General features: G+C 39.1%; 1 long non-coding RNA gene across 1 annotated transcript; it reads left to right on the top strand.

The window, feature by feature from the left end:
• Positions 1-985: 985 nt before the first annotated feature.
• LOC132082475 (uncharacterized) lies at positions 986-5,241 on the top strand. The gene is made up of 2 exons (XR_009419811.1): positions 986-1,525; positions 3,990-5,241. It is a non-coding gene; the product is annotated as an uncharacterized LOC132082475 (long non-coding RNA).
• The last annotated feature ends 3,464 nt before the right edge of the window (positions 5,242-8,705 follow it).

Genomic DNA, 8,705 nt, shown 5'->3' with positions numbered 1-8,705 from the left:
GTCATCTTGGTTTGGTTTGGTTTGTTTCTCTGAACCAGCCCCTGTCAAAATCACAAAAGCGGGCAACCGTGATCCTCGTCCAAGTGGCAATTTTCCTCCTCTCTTTCTCCAGTATGGAAAAGAGGTTCCACATCTTCAAAACCAGTTACTATGCTGGTACTAGCAGTGTACTCTTATGGGATGGCCAGCAGTTAGTTCAGGCCTCTACACATGGCAGGCCATTCTCAATGTCCTTTTCAAAAACTTGATCCTGTCATTTAAATGCCAGAGCATTAAATTAATTAAATAAAGTTAACACATCCAGCAAACTGTCTAGTGAATAGTGATACAACTTCCTCCTTTACTAGAATGAAAATCACTACAAAGGCATACAAGTACACCTAAGATTTAAGTACAGCTATGCAAATACTTAAAGGGTATGATCAAATTACTCTTTCAAGTTGCCTCAAGTTTAAAACTCTAAGGTTTTTTGTGAGAGTTGTATATGTTTTTTTTTCAACTACACATAGAATTATTATTTTAAGGCCAGGTCACAGCCAGCATGGGTTCATTAGGGTAAAGTCCTGCTTGTCAAACCTTGTAGGGGGATAGAATAAAAGAAAATAAAGGTAGTATAGAAAGTAATCTTACCTCTAAGGAGTTGCAGCTGAGCCAATTATTAGAGATTAGAAACAGGCCTGACTTTAACAGGCCACAGCTGTAGCCAATGAGAAGAATGCTGTATAAGAGTGGGTTGGTTGCTTGAGAGGGAAACTGGAGTTGGTTGCTGCAAGAAGAAGGGAGAGTCAGTGCTTAGAGGAACTGCCTATGAGAAACATCAAGGAAGTATGAAACTCTTGTAATAAGGAGACAACAATATGGAACCTTTGCAATATAATGATAACAGAGCCTGATTTCCTTTTACAACAGGAGAACTCACCTAGTTGATCTAGGACAGCCAGCAGATGGACTTTTCTTGGACTTCTGCAAAGCTTTTGATACTGTCTCTCACAGGTTTCTTCTGCACAAAATGTCCAGAAGGAACCTGTGAGAGACAGTATCAAAACCCTTGCTGGATAACTGTGTTAAGTGATGTGTGAGTAACTGGTTCATGGGTCAGGCAAGAAGAGTTACAGTGAATGGGGTGACATCAGACCAGTGATCTGTCACTAGCTGGGCTTTGCAGGGCTCTCACCCTGCCCAGCTCTCTTTAACAGGTTCATTACCCACCTGTATGTGAGGCTCAAATCAATACTAAGTCTGCTGACAGCACTGGATTGGCAGGAGTTGTTGACTCTTTTGAGGGCAGAGAGGCCCTGCAGACAGAGCGAGACAATTAAGAGAGATGGGCAATCACCAACTGTACCAAGTTTTACAAGGGCAAGTGCCAGATACTGTGCCTGGGCTAAGTCAGCCCTGGTTGTGTGTATAGATTGAGGAATGTAAGGATGGAGATCAGCACTGTGGAAAGGGACCTGGGGGTCCTGGTCAATGGCGAATGGAATGCAGCCAGGAGGGCCAAGCGTGTCCTGAGGAGAGACATCAGGTAATAGCATCACCAGCTGGGCAAGGGAGAGTTGAGGTTTCTTGTTCTGTTCAGCTTGGAGAAGGTGAGGCTGGGGAAAGACTTCACTGCAGTCTTTAACATCTGTATGAGGGGAAGAGGATGGGCAGGCACTGATCTCTTCACTTTTATGATCAATTATGGGACTCAAGAAAACAGCATGAAGCTGAGTTATAGGAGGCTAAAGTTAGATTTCAGGAAAAGTTTTTTGTCCGTGGGATGGTTGAGCCCTGGAACAGGCTCCCCAGGGAAGTCATCACAGCGCCATGCATGCCAGAGTTCAACAAGTGTTTGCACGATGTTCTCAGGCTCCTGGTGTAACTCTTGGGGTGTCTTGTGGAGTGTCAAGTGCTGGAGTCTGGGATCCTGATGCATCTCTTCCAAACCACTATATTCCATGGATTTGTTTCTGTTTTAAAATCGCTTGAGTGTTTTAGGACCCTTCTCAAGGTGTGGATCTCTGTAACAGGCACCTCTTTACTCCCCCTTCCTAGTTCATTAATTACCTGTTGTAGTTATGCTATTGGAGACTATTGCAAATTCCTATTTAATTATCTTCTTAGTCTTTTAGAGTATTTGCTTTCAGGTATAGTTCTTAAAATAGTCTTTCTGTATGCACAGCTTGCTTTGTTTCGTTTTGAAAGGAATTTTTTTCTTGTCCTAGTTTACCAAATGAACCGTATCTTCTTGTGGCAATGATTTATACTGCTCATTATTTAACCAATTACTGAATCTTTGTTGTCTTTTAAGTTATTGACTGTGACCTTATTTCTTCTAGGCCATTGACAAGGGTCAAAATAATGTGGGGTCAGAAATCTGTTTTTGCTCAGCTTTTCTCATAATGCATTCAGCCATGCCACATTCAGGATTTAAGCATATTTATTCGGAAATTATTTGTGGTGCCAAGGATGGCATTTCTGCAGAGATAGATACAATGTATAGAGGAATCTTATAAATGTGAAGGAGTATGTAGGAACTTATTTTAAAGCTCTCTCCATTTCTCATAATTGGAATGAAAGTGTTTGGCAATATTATGCTGACTAGTAGGCAATGAGCCACTATGAGATGCCTCTTTGATATAATCTGTAGTTCATATTTTATAGCTTATTTTTCTATGGATATTCTCTGCAGTAAAACCATGTGATTCTATTTATCATACAGTAAAATATTAACTTTAAAAAACCTTCTATTTTGCTATTATCACTCAGTGTAAAATACATTTCTTCTGATTGATTGCTACTGCAAGCCTGGAATTCAGGTTTCATTCTCTCCGTCTGTGCTGATCTCCTTCCTTTTATATGCAGGTGAAGTTTGAGCTATTAGCATGACACTGACAAAGATGCAGACATGAGGTGTTTGAAACAAAAGTTTTTGAATTATTAATGAAACTACAAGGACAAAATCAGATGATTCAATGGAAGCTAAGATCTTAAAAAGACCAATAATGGGTACTAAATTTTAACGGAGTTCCTAAGAAACACTGAAATGCACCATTTCATTTGCTGTTAACCTTTCTGATATGCTGCTCTTTGGACTTTAAGATCTTTTATACAGGGTGTCTCTTAGTGATAAATGGAACAGTCACCTGCCCTTAAGTGAACATGCTTAACTCTAACATGGCAAAGGAATTAAAATCAGTGTGGGCTAAATATGAAAGGATATAGCAGCTTTAGAAGACACCACCAGAGACAGAAAGGGGAAGAGGGAGCTGTGCAAAAATAGATAGCACTTGATATCCTAAAAAAAAAATCACTCAGAAACAGAACAAATGTAACTTTTAGAGAAAATATAGAGGTCTGTATGTCTTCTCTGAAGAGGTGCTAAGAGGATCATTCTTAGAGCTCATCATGCCCAAATAGGTCTAATCCTAATGGAGGAAGGGGCCACACAATCTTATGTCACTTGAAGCTTTGAGGATGAGCACTAATCTCATGCTGTGATGCAGGACCTGGGTCCACTTAATCACAGAATATGCAGATTAAGAAGAGGCCTACAAGTTTCATCAAGTCCAACTCCTGGCCCTGCACAGCACCATCTTCAAGAGTCACACCATGTCGCCAAGAGTGTTGTCCAAACAGTGCTTGAACTGTGTCAGGCTGGTGCTGGGACCGCTTCTATGGGGAGCCTGTTCCAGTGCCCGACACCCTGTGGGTGAAAAACCTTTTCTTGATATCCAACCTAAACCTGCCCTGACACAGCTTCAGGCCATTCCCTCAGGTCCTGTCACTGGCCACCACAGAGAAGAGATGTCTCCCTCTCCTCCTCTTCCCCTTATGAGGGAGCTATAGATGGCACTGAGGTCTCCGTTCAGCCTTCACTTCTTCAGGCGTAACAGACTAAGTGACCTCAACTACTCCTCATATGGCTTCCCATCCAGACCCTTCACCATCCTCATGGGTCTCCTTCAGATGTTCTCTAATCGTTTGATATTTTTGTTGTATTTCAGGGCCAAAAACTGCACACAATATTCAAGGCAAGGCTGCACTAGTACAGAGTGGGACAATCCCTTCCTTATTGCTGGATTTCTCTCTTACTGACTGAATCCAATTTGGTTAAGTTCTTAAGGTAAAACTGTAGGGGTTTTAATGAAATTTTATAAGTGAAATAATTTTATAAATAAAATGATAAAGGATATTTCAACAATTGGCAGAAAAATGAAGACTCTTCACAGCCTGACATTTTCCTGAACAAAAAAAAACATCTAAAGTTTCTTCTGCTCCCAAAGAGACTGTTGTACAGTTGTCTGATTTCTGCTGGGAAGTCTGTGAAGTCTGTGATTTTGGGAACTGTTGGGGTGTTACATTTTGTAATGAGAAAGGCAAGAAGAACTGACTGATGAGAGACCTCTAGGAGGTACCTTACCTGATACTAACCTTTAGCCTTCAAAAATGTACCCACTGCAGGAGAGTTGCTTCTGTTCTTTCAAACCAGATTCGTATACATAGCTACAACCAGCAGTCAAAGAAGCAGCTTATTTTCACTTTTTAATCACAGGCTTCAAAAATACCCTATCACCATATTGTGCTATCACATTATTCAAAGAATATTTTGTATTCATTCATGTTATGTTTGGGTCATGAACTCCCAAATATTTTATCTGTGGACTTTGGGAAAGCTTTTAAAACTTTCTTAAAAAAATATTTTTTAATTCCTCTAAATAAGTTTATTGGAGTATGGTGTTAATAATGCCATGGTTGTTGGTTCAATACATGTATGGGCCACTCACTTCAGAGCTGGACTCAATGACCTTTGTGGGCCCCTTCCATCTCAGAATATTCTGTGTTTCTGTGTCCAGACAAAAGTTATTATTATTCTTTCTTTATTCACCAGGTATTTTAATAGGGTTTTTTGTTGTTTTTGTAGGGTTTTTTTCAGTTTGGTTTTTTGGTTGGTGTTTTTGAGATTTTGTGAGTATGTGTGTTTGTGTGCATGTGTGTATATTCCATTTTTGCTCTTTTCATTTTGAAATACTTTAATGATTCAGAATATGCATTGGAACATTCTCTGACTAAAATGTTAAGAAATTGTGTTCAATTTTTATTTTCTCTATTTCATTCAATAATTTCAGCTTTCTGCCTTTGGAGAATCATAAACTCTTGACCTATATTGTATATATACTTCATAGTCTTTGAAAAATGTAGTTATTCAAAAGAGGCAAGTAAAATTAAATTTTCTACAGTAGATGTAATTAAGAAGAATCTCAGTTTTGATGTGTAAAATTTCTTACTCAATATGATTGAGGAGAAATAAGAATAGCAAGGAAGAGAGTCTCTGCTGCAGCTGTGTGGGGTGATTGAAAGAAAAATGACTATAAAATGCATTTGGAAACAGGAGTGATCAAAGTGTCTATTTCCTGAGGTCTCCTCTCCTCTGTGATTCCTTTCGGGAAGGGAAAAGGAATCTCGTGATTTCAATGGGGACCAATAGAGGAATCTTTGGTGCGTGTCCCTGCCCTGGATGCCATGTCATGCCTTTTGATGGCTTTGGCTTAGGAAAAGATTTTTTTTCTTTGTTTTTTTTTTTTTTTTAATCCATGCCATGTCTCTTATATTTTCCCCTCCAAGTTTTGTCTTCCTCCTTGACTTTTCCCCTGCTTTTGCAACATCTGTGAGCTCAGTTTTGGCAGGTTTTGGTTCTTTGCAGTGCAGCTCATTTCCTTACAGCCTGTTTTTTGAAGACACTATTCTCCTGATTTTTTTGTTTTCTGAAGTGCATATTATTTGATCCTATCTCCTTTCCAGAGAGTTTGTGAGCCTTTCTTTGCGGATTCGCAAGATTCCTTTTCCCTTTCCAAAAGGAAATTTCATTTACTTTCGAGAAGGGAAAAGGAATCTTGCGATTTCAATGTGGACCAATAGAGGAATCTTTGGTGCATGTCCCTGCCCTTGATGGCATGTCATGCCTTTTGACGGCTTTGACTTCATAAAAGATTTTTTTTTTTTTTTAAGAGGTAATATACCCATTTAGTCACAAACAAAGCAAACTCTTTCTCCATGAGACAGTGTGCTCAGGAATACCTCTGAGCTGTGCCTCTAATGTTTTTCAAATCCCACAGTAAAAGATAGAGTGGAGTTCAATATAATTGGACCTTATAGACTGGGGGCTTTTGTGGGAAAGCAAGCAGGCAAGTAAGCTGTATGATTCTTATTGTAGTACAGGAACCAATGATCAGCTGAAAACCTGTAGGCTAAGTGCCTTGTTTTGTACAACTTTTTTAGGGAACCATTGTTTATAGCTGTATTTGCAATCACAGTTCAACAGACTTTTTCTGTAATCTGAACGCACGTTCAGGGACTTAAATGGGAAATCTCTTCAGAAGCAATTGCAGAACTAAATCCATAATGATAAAGTTGGAATGCAGCTATCAAAAATGATTACAATTATATACAGAGATGAGACTGAATTCTGCACTGCCTTGTACTGTGCAAGGCATAAACCAGACAGCAAAATTATTGATATCTCAGAATATATCCAAGTTATCTACTATTCATTTTTCATCTACTTTTGGTTTAATTTCTTAATACTTCTGATAGGAAAGTTGTCTGATAATATGCTGAAGAAGTAACTAATGATCTATACTGCAACATTATAATGGAAATAACAGTTCTACATGAAAGATTCTGCAACAAACATTGTTTATGAAAGTTTTTTAATGGCATCATGGATGCTACTGGAGAAACAAGAAAAAAAGTGCAGAATGCTATGAACAAGAAAAGAGGACTGAAAACATCTGTGGAAACAAGTACCATTTCTACAAATAATATTTTTAATGTCATTTTCCAATTCTTTTAATGCACAGAACTATCTGCTTGAAGCAGTGCAGAAGGGTGAGAATGAATATATCCTCAGCATGCCAGCTGTTGCTCTGCAGATAGATAGGCTATTTTATGCCAGGCAACACTTGGGTTTATAAGAAACCTCTGCACATGATTTTGCAATAGGTGACTCAATGGGCTTCCATTGCCAGGAGCAGCAAGATCAAATATACTATCTCAGATGACAATTACCAGCTCATTGCACAAGCAGGAATTAAATTTATAGTCAAGAACATCAGGATGAAGAGGTAATAATCCCACCCTATGAAGCCAGCCTGCTGGTTTTCCTTAAGCAAACATAAATGGGTAGACATTCATTAATGTGTTTGGTAACCTGCCAGCTCCACTGACCACACTTGATTTGGGTGGGCACCTCAGTGAGAAATCTGATTAGTAGGAGATAGCACAAAAAGCCTCAGTGAAATGTTTTGTGAAAAGAGACAGCCCTGCTGTGCAATATTGTTGTGTCTCAGCCATGCCCTGCTGGGATAACAGATAAAGCAGGAGTAGTTATAGCTATAAAAATTTACCATATGACTGCAATGCAGCAAAAGGATTAAACTTCCTTTAGTGACAGCACTCAACTTTAATTGTATCAACATCACCAGAAGGGGAAATTCTGCTGAACAGAGAAAAGAGCTATAATTTTCACAGTTTTCAGCGCTGCTACCAAATACACATCCCAACTGTGGTATAACCAAGTTCTTGGCCATTTTCACTTTTTATGTCTGAGAAAATATTTGTTGCACATCCAAATGGTTATCTGATTGGTATAAGTATGACAAAATTCACACTGTGAAGGAGTATAAACTTTTGAATACACAGACTAGCGTGCTGATGTAAAAGTATGTCTTGTGTACTTCCATCTGCATTGTGCTTTTTTCTTAAAATAGGCTATATTATCTTGAAAAAGAACAACTTTACCTCATTTTGTCAATTACTTTGGCTCAATCTCTTGGAACAAAGCCACTTGTTCTCCTACACTGTCAAACCTTTGGGCTTTTGACACACATTTAAAAAAATTTTTGAAGAAAACAATACGTAAATGCCTTTATGAATAGCTATTTTAAAAGCTCTGAGTGTCCCTTCTGCTATTGTTCATATGCCAGTAACAAGGACAAAGCAATAACCAAGAACGACAGGGCCTTAAACTCCTATGATGAATTTTACCCATTGACACTCAGCATTCTGGGAATATGAGTAACTCAGTGGGCTCTGCCTGAGTTTACTTCCCCTTTTAATTGGCAATACATTGTGACATTTACTCCCAAATTAGATCCAGACGAGACAGGAGCAATTTTATAACCGTACTTGGTTAGGCTCACTCTGAGCGAACCGAAGCTTGATTGAACAATACTTTATTATTGAAATCCAAAGTGTTGCATCAAGGCAAAAACTAAAGCAGGTAGAAAATACTCTTAGACATATCCATAGTTCAGCAGAGACAAAAAGAAATACGTAATTCATTAAAGTGCTGGGACTTTAGTTGCCTCAGGTTGCTCAAGAAAAACAGCTGAGAAAATCCTTGCTGCCTATGTTTGGCCCTATTCTTGTTCTTGATGGTTTTGGAAATGCTTACCAGGATGACTGGCTTCACCACCTTCCCAAGGTTCAAGATGAGGCTGATCAGTCTACAGCTTCTGGATCCTTCTTTCTGTACTTCTTGGAGACAGGGGAGACATTTGATTTCTTCCCAACCTCAGGAACCTCCCCAGAGGGCCATGACGTTTCAAAGTTAATTGAGACATTGGCCAGCTCCCTCAGCACATCTGGCTGCTTTCCACACAGTCCCAAAAATTTATGTCCAGTTTGTTTAGATGTTCCCTAACCTAATCTTCCTTTTACTA

This window comes from Ammospiza nelsoni, chromosome 1, assembly GCF_027579445.1.
Source record: "Ammospiza nelsoni isolate bAmmNel1 chromosome 1, bAmmNel1.pri, whole genome shotgun sequence".
NCBI lineage: Eukaryota > Metazoa > Chordata > Aves > Passeriformes > Passerellidae > Ammospiza > Ammospiza nelsoni.
This window is presented reverse-complemented; position numbering and strand designations above follow the sequence as displayed.